Source organism: Pleuronectes platessa, chromosome 18 (genome assembly GCF_947347685.1).
Source record: "Pleuronectes platessa chromosome 18, fPlePla1.1, whole genome shotgun sequence".
Taxonomy (NCBI): Eukaryota; Metazoa; Chordata; class Actinopteri; order Pleuronectiformes; family Pleuronectidae; genus Pleuronectes; species Pleuronectes platessa.
This window is the reverse complement of record NC_070643.1, coordinates 4,374,562-4,390,242: the sequence shown is the minus strand read 5'-3', so window position 1 is coordinate 4,390,242 and position 15,681 is coordinate 4,374,562.

The window sequence follows — 15,681 nt, the reverse complement described above, 5'->3', positions numbered from 1 at the left end:
AGTTTTTTGTTATTTAAAATTTAAAAGAAATTCCGTCGATGTCACTAGAGGATAAATAAATATGACAAAATAAAATGATATACGGCTAGCATAAAAACTGGGGTATTTTCTAGATATAATAATAATAAATGTGAAACTGATGTTTGGTCTTATGCAACTTTATTAGCAGCGTCCTCGTAACATGGCACCAACAACACAACAGTGAGTAGCAATTAATAAATCACAGATAAAAAACAAATATAAAGTGCATGTAAACAAAAAGCTAACCACAACGCTGAATCATTGGGAGCCCTGAGCCTGTTTCTCTGCAACAAGGCGGTCCCATCCCGGGCTAATGGGTGACACCCGAAGTGTGTTGCTGATGTCCAGTCAACTCCGTAATTTAGTTTTGTTTGCCGTCACAGCAGAAAAACCCTGCTTCGCACAGATATGATGTCGGAAATGGCAACAGAGTTTTACGTGCTGTTGTGGCGATCTCAGTGTATTCGGCCGTGACTTTAATCCAGAACACCGGCAGAACTGTTTTCCCCAACATAGTTTTAAGGCCGCCGTCATTTGCATCTCCAACAACTGATCTTCCTTTTGCACAGACTTGCTGGATTCACCTGGTTTGTCGACAAATACTGTGTGGGTTTGTGTTTAGCGAAAAAAGCACGTGACAAGCGTCTTGACATGCGTAACTCGCTACTGTCTGAGTCATAACGGAGAGGATCTGGTCATTTTTCAAAATAAAATGCCGTTCAGAATCAGATAATAAATAAAACGAAAATAATGTAAATTGTTTATTCTTTCTGTGCTGTTTTTCTACTTTAACCCTTGTATGTTGTTCGTGTCTGTAGGACCCGTTTTCAATGTTTGCTAAAAGAAAAATGATGCGATATATACTCATTGGCCTTGGCTCATTTTCTGAGATGAACATATAAAAGAAGATATATTCAGTGACTTTACACTGTACACCCCCCCTACACATTTATATTACATATGTGATGTTCGGGTCCACTGGACCCAGGACTACGTAAGGTGTTAAATTGTACATTTCAAGCACCTCTGCTCCCACATTCCTGCACATTTGACGTAAAAGTTCTCTGCCAGTTTCTGCATCCCACAAGTATTCTGTGGATACCCCTTTGGATTTGAAAACTCCAGCAAGGATAATAACCCCAAAGTATGCAAATAAATGGGTTTGGTCCATTCTAGCTTTCTACGAAAACACGCTATCCCTCCAAATTAGTCCAGAAGGATTTTCGTAATGAAAAGTTTGTAAGATGTCCTGCACATGAGTCACTGCTATCCGTATTGGCCCTGATTGCACCTTATTACATTGGTAGCTATGCGGGGTGGCTAAAGTGCAAAAAGACCATTAAATTTCATCATTGTTTGTCATCAATATGTTGGCTGCTGATGGCCTGGATTTGGGACTGGCTGCAGATTAACTTTTTACGTAGCTGGTTGATGGTCAATCTCATCCTCTTCTAACCCAAACTCACTGTCAGACTCTGAATTGACAGAAACATGAATCTTCATATTCTCTAAACTCTTACCCTTCATTGTCTTCCAAAGATTTTCTCTCTTCAAAAATCATTTCTAGATACTGTATCTGTTCATTGGGGCTCGTGTTTAGACTGACATGAGTGTGTTAAATTTCTAATTAAGCTCAATAAATAAACATCAATATTCGTTTTTTCCAATCATATCTTGATTTTAATTGATGTTTCTTTGTTTAATTGCATTTTATCACAAAAAAACGAAAAGCACTTTTATTCATGAATGTGATTTAACAGGGGTAAATTACAAATATTAACCATATATGCTGTTTATATTGCTTGTTATTGGGATAATATTAACATCTGTTAAGTATTTTTAGATATATTGTTGTAGCTGTATTTATTGAAAGACCGAATAATGCGGTGGGTCCACCAGACCCACGAACATTGGCTGGGTGACCAAAACATGAACACCACACAAGGGTTAAAACTACCATAACAACACGTGTTGTAATAGTTAAAATCTTGAAGGCTAGATTGACAACCACACATTCCAAAACTAATATCGGACTAGTAACAGAAGTTTTCATTACGTAAATCATTCTGCACTAATTTGGATGGACAGCGTGTTTTCGTAGAAAGCTGGAATGAGATGGACCAAACCCATTTATTTGCATACTTTGGGGTTATTATCCTTGCTGGAGTTTTCAAATCCAAAGGGGAATCCACAGAATACTTGTGAGATGCAGAAACTGCAGAGAGATTTTACGTAAAATGTGCAGGAATGTGGGAGCAGAGGTGCTTGAAATGTACAATTTAACAATTTACGTAGTCCTGGGTCCAGTGGACTCGAACACCCCATATGTAATAAAAATGTGTAGGGGGGGGTTGTACAGTGTACAGTCACTGAAAATATGTTCTTTCATATGTTCATCACAGAAAATGAGCCAAGGCCAATGAGTCTCAGGTTAAAAAATTTTTTTATCGCATCATTTTTCTTTTAGCAAACATTGAAAACGGGTCCCACAGTCCCGAACAACATACAAGGGTTAAACAAAAGTGTAAAACAGGCAACAGCGTAGCACAGAGGGGCGGAGCCTCAGGCCGGATTAGTAGGGTTATAACACCACCAACATCTGCAAAAGGCTCCAGCTCTCACAAGATGACGCCACCACCCTTACGCCGGGTTCACACCGGACGCGGAAGCGACGCCGAAGCGAGGCGTAGGCGCAGCGCCAATCCTCTGGCTCCCATCCACTCCCATGTTAAACCGCAGCGCTGAACACACCGGAGGCTGAAGCGTAGCGTTGTGCCGCGGCTGCCTAGCGCCGTGAAGCGATCGTTTCGGCGTCGAGTCTATTTTTTCCGCTTGACGCGAGCGTATCGCGACAGGAAACACACTGAAAAATGATTTTAAACGATATAGATGACATATTTTATATGATATAAATGATCAAATATGCATCCCATACTTTGTATTCACGTTCTGTTGTCTTGGAGTTTTAATTTTACCACTTTTACCAACCACATTATTTAATGTCCCCCTCTGCCCATCCACTACAGCCACACAAGCAGTCATAAAGATAAAAAAGAGAGGGGGGGGGGGGGGGGGGGGGGGGCTACGTATTCTCCACATAGGCTTGAGTGGAGAATACGTAATTTACCCTCGACACCCGACATTTACCGGAGCTAACAGCGGAGAAGTTCTTCAACATGGATGACATTAAATTAATCATTGAAGTGGAGAAGTAACTTGAGTTGTTGATTCTCAGCATATGTTGTATAAAGACAACACCAAGAAAGACACATGTTGGGACGCTGTTGCAGTTAATGTTGGAGCAACAAGTAAGTATATGCTTGAAAAAAATTATTAAATGCTGTTTTTACTGCAGGCTGATAACAGCAGAAGTATGTGATATTATTAGTAATGCGCGGCGCTTCGGCGTCGCTACCGCGTCCGGTGTGACCAGCCAAGCGCCGGCGCGCCAGGGATTAGCGCTTACGCCACGCAGCTGTCCCATTCAGTGTTGTTCTCCTTTGACATTGATAAGAAACAGGGATTTAGACACTTTGATAGTGTAAAGCATCAGGGATAAAAGCTCCAATATCACTACTACTTCACTACAACCCAGAGGGAAATCCTGTACATTTACGTAACTACGTACATTACAGGTTAAAGATGTAATGCAGCCCATTTAACACATGGCCAGCTTGTAAAGTCAGATACAACCATGCAGCAACAAAAAAAGCTATTTTTACCTCAGCATGCAACAAGCTTACATGATGATAAATAAAAATGAATGATCCAGTATTATTATGTATTAAGATATAAACCATTACAATAATATAATACTTTGAATTAGAAGCTGTTCTGTTGTGATATTTTGTCACTGTGCTGTTGCTTATTCTACTTAAGTGAAGGGTTTGAGAACATCTTCATGGGACCATGAGTGCTTCTGTAATAACCATTAACCAATGAGCTAAATGTAGATATGGACACTTACTATGATTTACATCTGCTGTCAACCTGATTTATTTGTAGATATTTATTTTTTTAAATACAAATACAAAAATCTATACTATAGTTTCTTACAGGATCATATCAATGCCTCATTCATAAGCAACTCATATACTTTACTGGGCCATTATAATAAGTCTCTATACCTCAGGCAGGTTCACTACTCTGAGTACTCGTGAATTACCACTTCCTCCATTAATAAGTATCTTTCTTGATACAGGTATTGATAAAGTTCCTCTGAATCTCTCTCTAACCTATAGTTAGTGCCTTACCTGTGTGTGGTTGTCAGGCTCTGCCTGGTGGAACTCGGGGCCAGACTGCAGGACACTTTGCTGCTGGTGGTTAATGGAAGCAGCCAGTTCAACATGGGGTTCAGTTGGATGCTGCTCCAAGCTGCGAGCTGATGCTAATGGAGGGGTGTCCGCACCTAATCCACTCCAGTTTAACATCGGAGACCATTCTCGAGCAGGGACATCATGAGGAGGTGTATAGTTGTTTGTGTAGTCTAACTGGTCCTGTTATATTCCCCAGGCCACTTCTAGCATCTCTCTGTTCTGCGTCTCATCCAACATTTCTGACCACATGTTCATAATCCATGCAGGTGTGTCGCTGTCTCTTTCATTGTTGCTGTCCTCTGAAATTGATAAGAAACTGGGATTGAGATACTTTAAAAGTATAAAGCATCAGGGATAAAAACACCAAGTACAAACTATTTCTACTACAATCCAGAGGGAAATCCTGTGCATTTCCCTGCTCTATATTTATCTGACTGATAAATGATAATAACTATTTTTACCTCAGCGTGCAAAAAATTATGTGTTGATAAATACATAGAAAATGCTGATAAATACATATTATTTATCAAATAAGATCATTTACTGAGATATTTAAAAATATTATTTTGTTTTATTTACAACAATCAGTCCACAGACGCTTGTGTTAACAGATCAGTTCATCTAAATTATAGAAAATAAAACTTTCTACATGAGAAAACAACATGTTTAAACTTAGTTTTAACAAAAATATCGATGTGAGTATTACCTGGTGTGTTCTCTGAGGGATCAGTTAGCTAATAACTAATCATATTAATAATTGATGGTGAAAGTCAATATTTTAAACTGAAATGTAGATTTTCTCTCCTGGCGTCTCACTAGTGGTAATTATCAAAGTGACAAACTCTTCTGAATATATAGAGTTCAACATCAAAGTCAATACACATTGAAGTCAATCATTGTTCTGGCTTTTATCATGATCATGATCATCCCACTGTACAGAAAATATAATATGAGCTGGTACATGCACACTAGACCTAAAAAGGGGGATGGAGCCCCTACCTTTTTTCCCCCTACTTTCTGAAAATTTTAGTAAGAATTTGAGCATGTTTAAGCCTAATAATCATTACAATTTCAATAGGGCCTCCCACTGTCAGTGCTTCATTGTTAAAATGTTCTAGAGTAGGCCTGTAGGTTCTGTAGCTTATTCTCATTAAACTTAACATAATATTCAAAATAAATTTTCAACATCTATCAGCTCTAACTCCATCCGCGTAGTAATCCGCATTGTTCTGAAGTAAACAGTGAAGCCACAGAATTTGTAAATAAGTGGACCAGAAACCGGAAGAGTCTCATCACCAGCATAGAAATGCTACCTCCACTAGCATTTCAGCAGTATAATTGCTGTGCAACCGGCACACACCAACGCACAACTTTGAACGTTTGGCACTGTGTGTTGGCTACGTTCGCACCTACAGCGTAGCTTTTATGCAGAATGATGAATCAGCCTTTACCCATTGAGCTGAACACACATGGTATCTCACTCATGCAGTGAATGGAAAATAATGTGGGTGAATGCAATCTAAAATTAGAAAGCCTTCTAATTGAATGACAAACAGACTTATTCAAATCTCACTGCTTGAACCAAATCCTAACTTCAATGTCAGAACAGAGGAGGGAGCAAAAAGTCATATTTCTGCAGGACTTAAACTAATTGGGAGAGATGGATGCAAGCAGGGCTTAGAGGAGGCATTTCTGAAGGCATAGAAGTAAATACCAAGACAAAATGATTCCCATGACTGCACTAAGTCTTCCTATTTAATACTTATTGCCCGGGCTTTATTCATTACCACAAGAGCGTTTTTCTCTCACCACACATATCTTTTCAGTTGACTTTAATACTCGTCCAACTTTGTTGCAACATCAGCTTATAACATTCCTTTAGATTTACATTACGCCTCTTTCTTCATTTCTGTCTCCTTACTACTTTTTGGAATTAGTCTCATTTACCAAAACCTCATCTGGCCAGTATTTGGATTAAATGATACAAGGCTGGGAGGATAGAGGTTTATTTGTATTCATTTCCACTGGATGAATAATAAAAAAGCAACACAAACAACAATGTGTTTGCATTTTAGGATTCTTCAAATGAAATCACTGAGCTTTTAAAAGGATCTTTGTGTCCAGCTTGAGGCACAACAGTCGATACCCACTGCTTTCCATCTAATGGTCTGCCTCTTAGGGAAATACAAAAGCTGCAAGCTGATTTGGGCTCTTTTTTTCATGATTAGCTGACTAGAAACTTTTATAAAGGGGGTTACTTTGAAATTAAACTTGGACTCATTTAATACAAGGAATTAGGGCCTAGACTATTATCTCTGCACAACATTAAGCTTTACCAAATAGGATTTACAATAAACAGCTGCATTTACAACCACACTTCATTTTCCTATTTAATTATAGTCCATTATACAAATACGGATAACCAATAAAAGGCAGAATAATGCTCCAAGTTCTTTACAATTTTCACTTCCTCTTTCATTGTATGTAGCAAACCCATCACTTTCCCCCACATGATATGCCAAAGCTAGCAACAGCTGCTCCAAGCAGCAGACGTCCTTTAGTATTACGCTGCACAGAGGCTGCGTGATGATGGAAGTCTAATTCGATTAATGTGTACCTGTGGATTCTCAAATGTTGAATTCACGTGCTCCTCAGGACCAACTTTTTTCGTCACAAACTGGTGCTAAGGTTTAACTTTCCAAATATATATTAAAAAAAAGTTAATATACACTATATATTACTTTGGCATCTACAAGCCATTCCATGTATTCCACTTATTTCGCAATTGGTTGTGATCAGTTTAAATTGAGTAATTCAGTAAATCGGTTTACTTCATGTGTTAAGTATTCACGCAGTCCAAGCGCTTTTTATGTTGACTGTGATAATGCAAAACATGATGCGGTCGATAAATTGCCGTTGTCATCCCTGAGAAGCTGTAGCGAGACATGGACAGTGGGCCGAGACAACCAGGACGGCACTGTGGAATACTAAACACCCAAATCAATGCCAGCCGACGCCTTATAACAGATTGAGTCATTTCAGCCGACCACAATCTCAAAATCCTGCCAGATCGAAGGTGTTTCTATCATCATATGGATGCACTGAGAGTCATCTGGACATATGCTGTTCTGAAAGCAAGAGACAACTTTTATAACTGGAAGACACATGATGGGATTTTACACAAAGATTTCTCACCACGCGCCAAAATCAATCTAATGTCACACACAGGCTCTTAGGTGTTGATGAATATGAGAGGAAAGATAGAGATGTTATAGCTGAAGTTCACACACGTGACAGAGATACAGAATGCACCAGCATCAAAGTAAGATGTTTCACAGAGGCTTTTACTTCACACATCTGTTATTCAACTTGGAACATTACACACTGTCCTTTTCACCCACACAAATTAAAAACATACCAGGCACACAAACAGAGGAAAATACACTTCCTGACAAAGTGCAGACGCAAGCTACTGCTATAACTAGTCAAACAATTTAATGAAAGAGGATGCTTTGAAAAACAGCCCAGGTAGAACCCGTAGTTACATTAGATGTTATTCACTGAAGAGCATAAAACTGCCATCAAGCTAAAACAGTAACAGATGATAGAAAAAAAAGTTATGTAAGAAGGGTTTTTCCCAGGCAGAAACAATTATTGATTGGTCATGTGGGTTGATAAAGTGTATTCCTTGTAAATGTTGTATAAATCCAGCCAAACATTACATTAGACTAGAGGCTATTTGACCTTGTTTTCTGTTATTTTTGTCAAAATTTTCTCTCTATCTGGTTTTACAACGAATCCCAAATATGATGTTTTCATTTTGATCTTTTTGTTTCATTTTATGAAGGTCCATAGGCTCAAGATTTAGCAGGATCTCCACTTGTTGTCCAGCTCATCATGACAGACTGAGAGGTTAGATAAATATACCCTCATCTGCAGGGCTGATGTTTTCACCCCTGTTCATTTATTTGTTTGTTGTAAGGAATATTATGCAAAAACTACAATACAGATTACCATGAAAGTAGAATGTGGTATGGGTCAGGAAAGTCACCATTCAATTTTGGATTTGTCTTTCACTTTCTTTAACGTTGCAAGATTTTTTTGGGGACATTGTCACTGATTTCCGAGGGAATGATTCATGGATCTTGAAGAAAAAAATCTGACTATTTAGGGGACTGATATCTATGGGTGTGCAATCTGGTACGGTTTGATTTATTTTCAAGGAACGACTGGGACTTGGTGGCCTGACGTTGTCATACTCACAATTCAAGTCAGAATGTGAGTCTGATACCGCTCCATTGGGCTATGATTATGGGGCGTGTTTCAACCGAACTAGGGGAAAAAATGGCCTCTTGTCTCAATTGGATAGACCTACAACCAATCAGAGCAACGTAGTATGTGATGTATGTTAAGCGACGCATTGTGAGTTATTTACTAACGCCGGGTTCACCGGACGCTGAAGCGACGCCAAAGGGATGGTAAGCGCAGCGCCAAGCCTTAAATAACAGCTGGCTCCCATCCACTCCCATGTTAAACCTTTGTGCGGGCCACATAGGCTTGAGTGGAGAATACGTAATTTACCCTCGACCCTCATCGTATAAAGCCCGCCCTGACAATCTGATTGGTCCGAACAGTTTCTGTTCGGGCATAATTTCTCCCCAACGGAGCGACTCCAGATCGAACTTCCCTACCTCAAATGTTGTGGGCGGGGCTAAGTTCGTATGGGATCCAGGCTAGGGACTTGGCAGAGATATGCACTAAACTGAGTGCCATTTTAGTTTCACTTTATTTTGTAAGTCTACGTATAATTTTAATTCCACAGATCAAATCCCACCTAACTGTCGTGGTATCATAAGATGTCACATTATAACTTCCTTGTTTTGTTTAATTGTCTAGCGTGGCTGCAGCCCTGCTTAGTTGTGCGCAACTGTGCAACATCGCAAGAAACTTTACAAGGGCTGTAGTTGCATTAAAAGTTCACGTAAGTCTCTATCACACACATGATGAGCAAGGGGACGATGACATTATAGTAAAAGTTCTGTAATTTATGGCCATTCTCAAGGCTAAACCCTATGTAAAAACATAGTGGAGCAGCACTGCCTTTTCAAAAGGTTTCTAGACCCACCCCTGTATGGGTGTTAACATGATCAGAAAATCAAAAAATCACACATGACACCTTCCTCTCACTCCCAAGCACAGAGGTTAATGTTAAATGTGATGACTAAAAACACCTGTTTTATAAGGTTGCTTCAGTTGCATTCATAATGGCTTCAAGGCTGCATTAAACTACATAAATTATACAGATGCTAACTGACACTACTCTTGTTGAAGAAACATCTAAACAGACGCAGACCTGCTGGCTGGTTCATCTCTCAGAAAAGTGTTTGTCCAGCTGACATATTGAACGTATGGGAACGAAGCAGTATTGATGCAGGCTCGGGCTCCCGTCATGGCCTCTGAAGGGACCATCAATGAGATTGATTCACATGAAAGAGGAGTCAGAGAAGGAAATCACAGGGTCAAAAGATCCATGCACGTTATATGCTGATGTTCTTTTTTTTCTCTCAAGATCACCAACTATAAATGGACCATTGTATGTAAAAGCTATTAAGGGAGATGTTCTACAGTATATAAAATACACCTGTCTCATCAGATCAAATGCCAAAGTGAGGATGGATAAAAGCTGCCTCACCCACACTTTGCACTCCACCCACATGCTGGTAATGAGTAAAAAAGCAGCAGGACCTGAATGTGAAAAATGTCAGATTATATATAGAAGGTGTTGTTTTTTTTGTATTTCTCCAGCTTCTACATAAGCATATCTTGTGTATAACAGTGCACTGTGTTTGTTAACTGTTTTCACTTTTCTGTTAGCAGGAAAACTTTGTCAATGAAATCCACAGCTGGAAGAAACTAGATCCAAACTTGTCAAACCTGTCAAATCCTGTAGGCTTATTAGCATGATCTCATAAATACCTGTCATCATTTCTGAAATAACTACATTATTTTAATGAATCACTTGAGCATTGCAGAGTTTCTCAACTCTGCCTCCAGATACATGATGCAACCCTGGGTAATTATTGATTTATTTTATCTCAAAACATTTGTATGTTTTGTGATTGTTTTATTTTGAAATCATTTATTACTCTCATTTTATTTTCAATAAACTGAAATGACTGTACCTGATTCAACCCCTTATCATCCTGAAAAGGGACAACGGAGAATAAAATTACTGTCTGAATAATTTAACTAATTGTACTGCAGGCATTATAATTTATATGTCATTTTATTTATTCATCCACAAAATGATTCATTGTTTATTTATATAATATCGTAACTGGCATTAAATACAGAAACCAATAATTTACAAATTAAATAAAAATCAATCAATATAAATAAATAGGTAAAAAGATAACTAAATTAAATATACAGGAGAGGCGGTGGACTGGTGGCGGAAACTTGGACTATGGGCAGAAAAGGTCTCTGGTTCGTCTCTGGTTCGACTCCACGGAGAAACAACAAAAAGACGAACCTGGGTTGATCTGTCCAGAAATCCAAGAGGATTCTCCCTACCCTGTCTAGTGCCCCTGAGCAAGGCACCTTACTCCCCCAACATCTGCTCCCCGAGCGCCGTACATGGTCACTCACTGCTCTCTGTGTCCTGCACCAGATGGGTTAAAAGCAGAGGTTAAATTTCCCTACCTGCATGAGTGTGCCTGTGCATGTCTGTGCATGTGTTTGGGACAAATAAATGCATCTTAATCATCTTTATACCTTATCGAAAAGGGCATCATTAAAAATTATGAATAAGAATTCATAAATGGGAAATTTTATAAATATTTGAAAAAGTAGTTTAGAAAGAGAGATGCTTAACTCAATTCAAGACTATAGACTTGTCAGGAATTTAAAAGGGCAATTTCCCTTCACATTAAGATTCCATATCCCACTGGTTTTACTTTTCCTATTAGGCATTCAATGTGCTCAGTCGTTTAGCTTCTTCTTTAAGCCTTTCTGTTACACATCTGGGTCTTGTGTTGATAAAAGCATCACAACAATTCAAACTAGCTCCCTAATGGGCTGCAGATACAAATAGTAGGGATGAGACAACCCCAACCCCCAATCAACTGCTTCCCCATTTTCTTTTTAAATAAAGAGTTGGTGATTCCATTATATTGCTGTCTTTTAAATTCCCTAACAATTCTGAAATGTCCTTAATAGCATGAGTGATGTCAGAAGTGGAGCCGTTATGCAGTGTTGGAGAAAGAACTGAAAATCTTTACTCAAGTAAAAGTAGCCTGTAATTACTCTCATCCGCAATTACTCAAGTAAAGGTCACAAGTACCATTAAGATAACATTAGAGTCCACTTTAAGTAATGACCTGCTCACAAATGAGAGCTTGTTTCACTGGATACTGGCTAAATGCATTGAAGGTAGGCTAGATGTAACAAAAGGTATGAATGGTATTATGGGAACATTTATATAAAAATATATTAATAATAAAATCAAAAGTTCAGTACTAAAAGGTGTTCAAATATAAAATGTTCCCCCTATTTTCTGTTCCATTATGTTTCATGAAATCTATTTAGTTTAAAATATAATAAGTTTTTGCATTCATTCCTAATTTTTAGGCCAACTGTGGCTCTGCAGTTAGATCGGGTCGACCACTTAATAGCACGTCAGTAGTTCAATTCCCAGTCCACATGTAGAAGTCTGCTTGAGTTAGACCCTGAACACCAAATTAATTGATTGATTTGCCACCCTGTGTTTGAATGGATTGGGGATATACATTCTTTATATAGAAACTCTACATAAAGAAATGCTGTTTAAGTGAGTGAATAAGAGTTCTACATTTAAGTTACGAAATTATTAAATAGTTCACTGCCCTCCTGTGTTTCATGTGCGGTCTTTTTCAGGTTTAAATATGTGTTAGCGACAAAATAAGAAATTTTTATCTTTCAACAAACTTTTGAATAGTCTGCTGTTACAGATGAGTTCCATGAAAATCTGACATTGAGATGGAGGTTCACGGTTTATATTGCACAGCAGAGATAAATTATTCCCTCCCAAAATCTTCTGAACAAAAAATAAACCAAAAATAGAATAATATTCAGAAAAACACAATCATCACCTCTCTCCTTTAACTCTATTTCAGTGGCATTTCAGATATGTATTGTGTGCGCTGAATAACAGTGGGGAGCTTATTGTTCTCCACATTTCAAGTTGAGGTTACGGTAAATAGTTGAAGTGTCTCACTTCCTAATATAAATAAATCCAATCCAATGAGTAGCTGTAATTCCCGTATTTTTGTGTTGCTGTTGTTGTGGCCTGGGGTTCTCTGTGGACAGTCGACCAGCAGCTGAGCCTCTCAGATAAGCTCCCAGCCAGAGAGAAAGAGAGGGAACAAAAAAAGGAAGAGTGAAATAAAGAGCAAGCCAACAGCGCTGTGTGATTGAGAAGGGCTCCATTTCACAGTAAAAAAGCAAGCGCAGGGGGGAGGAGGGGTCACTGACAACAGAGTGGGAATGGCATAGTGTTTGGAGGTGGGGGGGCACAACATAGTTGAGCGGCCTGTGGGAGCTTTTTTAGGGGAAAGAGAAACGGGCAGGAGCATGTCGGTGACTGCACCCTTCGGTGCCGCACTGCAGGGAAGGAAGGTCTATTTGGTCTCACTCTAATTGTGGTGACAGCATGCACAGACTACTGCGATACACTCTTCCTGTCCATCTGACTGTGAGACTGTCTGTCTCTCTGTCTGTCTCTGTGAACCACGCTGAGCCTCTCCTCTGTGTTTGCTGAAGTGTTCAAAGCATCCGATTTAAAAGGCCCCGGCTCTCTTTGAAAGTAGGCCAGTGTGTTGTTGTAGGTCTCTCAAATCTCTTCACAGAAGGAAGTGAAGGTGTATGTGCTGTTAACACATTTAAACAGCTAGCACTCATTGACCAATGATGTCCACTGATCTCAAAGCTACATCTCACATCAAACAGAACTCCAACAGAACTACTGAGGGTGTAGCGGGACATCTGAATTGCTTTGTGCCACATAAAAGAACAGGCAGAACTCCAAAGTCGTGTGAACAAGACATTGGGTCCACAGTGAGATATTTCAAATAATATTGTTCAGGTTTTCATAAATTTAGCAATGCGTGTTCAGGTAAGATGAGGTAAGGTAAGGTAACATCACAAACAGCACAATAGTGCACACACACAAATATCTAGCAAAAAACATTGAAGCTCCTAAGAAAAAAACATGTCGAGTGTGTTGAGGAATTTTTGACCATCCTCACACATTACTGTATATGCCACTATATATTATGTATATTATCTATGTGCAGGAGAATAATGCCTGTTTAGTTCCACAGTTACTCCCTTGTCTCTCCGAGCAGCACAAGGTCAGTTTATAGATAAAGGCTCAACCAACAGTTCATTGTATTGTCTACGTTGAAGGACTTTCATATCTAACTCAGATGGTCGAGACAGAGAGACACCAACTTCAACTCTAACCCACTTTAACTCTTCAGAGTATTTCACCAGTGACAAGATGTAAGGACACAATGTGATTTAGGAATGAATACTTTAGGCTTAACTATCCAATAGCATGCGAACACCTACATGTAACACATGGATTGACAGCCATTCTAGCCTTTTATGGATTTGCTGCTAGAATGGGTGATGCAAGTAGAGGGAGATATATGCGGATGCTGTGGGAGACATCTTCAGAGTTGGGGGATGACAATTGCTCATGTTACTCTGTTGACGTTTGTATATTGTTGCATCTTCCTTGATGCATCAAGTCCACATGAAAACCTCCTGCATAAGACATCATCTGCTGCCTGAGTTCTCCTTTCCCCAGCTTCCAGAAAACGTCCATAACAAGAGGTAAGCAATTAAAAGCAATGCAAGATAGTCTTACTCATGCTAACTATAGTAACCTGAGGCAAGGTGGGATGAATTCATTATAATTATAAGGACTGGAGGTAGTGTGGCCTTTAGTCCCTGATCATGATCATGATCTACAACGTGTGAGCTTAAGATTTCGACAGTGCCGACAAATGACCAAAGCACACTTGTGCGTCGTATTGAAAAACACTGATAAAATGGTAAATGATTCTATTTGTATAGCGCTTACATAGCACTTTTCTTGTCTTATCGACCACTCAAAGCGCTTCACACTACAAAACACATTCACACACACAGCACTTCTTCTATCACTTAACGGTCTATCATCCAGGGGTAATTTAGGGTTCAGTGTCTTGCCCAAGGACACTTCAGTATGGAGACTGGAGGAACCAGGGATCAAACCAGCATCTGCTGAGCCTCAGCCACCCAGTAAGAAAGCACTGAACACAACCAGTTACTACTGTCAAGTAGGGCTTAGCGATTAATAAAATTCAAATCAAAATATAAAAATGAAACAAAGCGATTAGAAAAGCGCAGAAGCTGGAATTTATTATGGAACACGTCTGACCCAGAAAAAAAAGTGCAATACTTATATGCAGCTCATGAGCCTGATATTTTAAATTTAAAACTGTGAAAAACACTAAATACTTTAGACCAAAAGTATGAATGTCAATGGATTGAAATATCCAGGCCAATTTTTGGGAGGACTTTTCATATATTTAACACAGAGGAGCATTTCGCATCACATGTGACCACGTGACAAATGATGAGGTCCCACTAGGTGCAAATTCCACAGTGACCCAAAAGGGACAATAGAGGAAAACATTCTAGCAATGACTTAATGTTCCCCATACGTTTCCTGAACAGTGGCATCCCATCTCAAATTCTTATTTGTCTCAGCATATTGTTATAATCAAATTTCATTTCACTTCTCAAACAGAAAAAAACACGAGTTTTGTACAAGTCTCTCTGCCTTGGTATCACTCTTACACACACACACACACACACATACACACACACAGTTCTCACCATACATGGCAGACAAGCAGACCATGGTATTGCATTTTAGTGTCCTCCTTGGCTGTGCATGTTCTTGCAACAGGCAATCAGCTTCATTTCTTTTGAGTTTTTTCTGTTGGTCTGTTGTTGTCAGCATTAAAAACAGCGCCTGAAGCCATTATCAGGAGTAACCCCTGTGTGTTTCTCTTTCTAGAGGGATTGTGCTGTTTTTAAACATCTGGCATTGCGATTCCCTGAAATTCATGGGAGGTGAGACCCATGGTAAATGTTTCGCTTTTGAAATGCAGACTGACGTCTATTACTTCTCGGTATCTGAAGCAGGAGAAAACATTAGCTTTATTGTAAACAAAATGATTGCCTTTGCTCTAATGTTCTCTAACACTTAACAAAATCAACAAACCCAAAAATATTGATTCATATGTTGGCT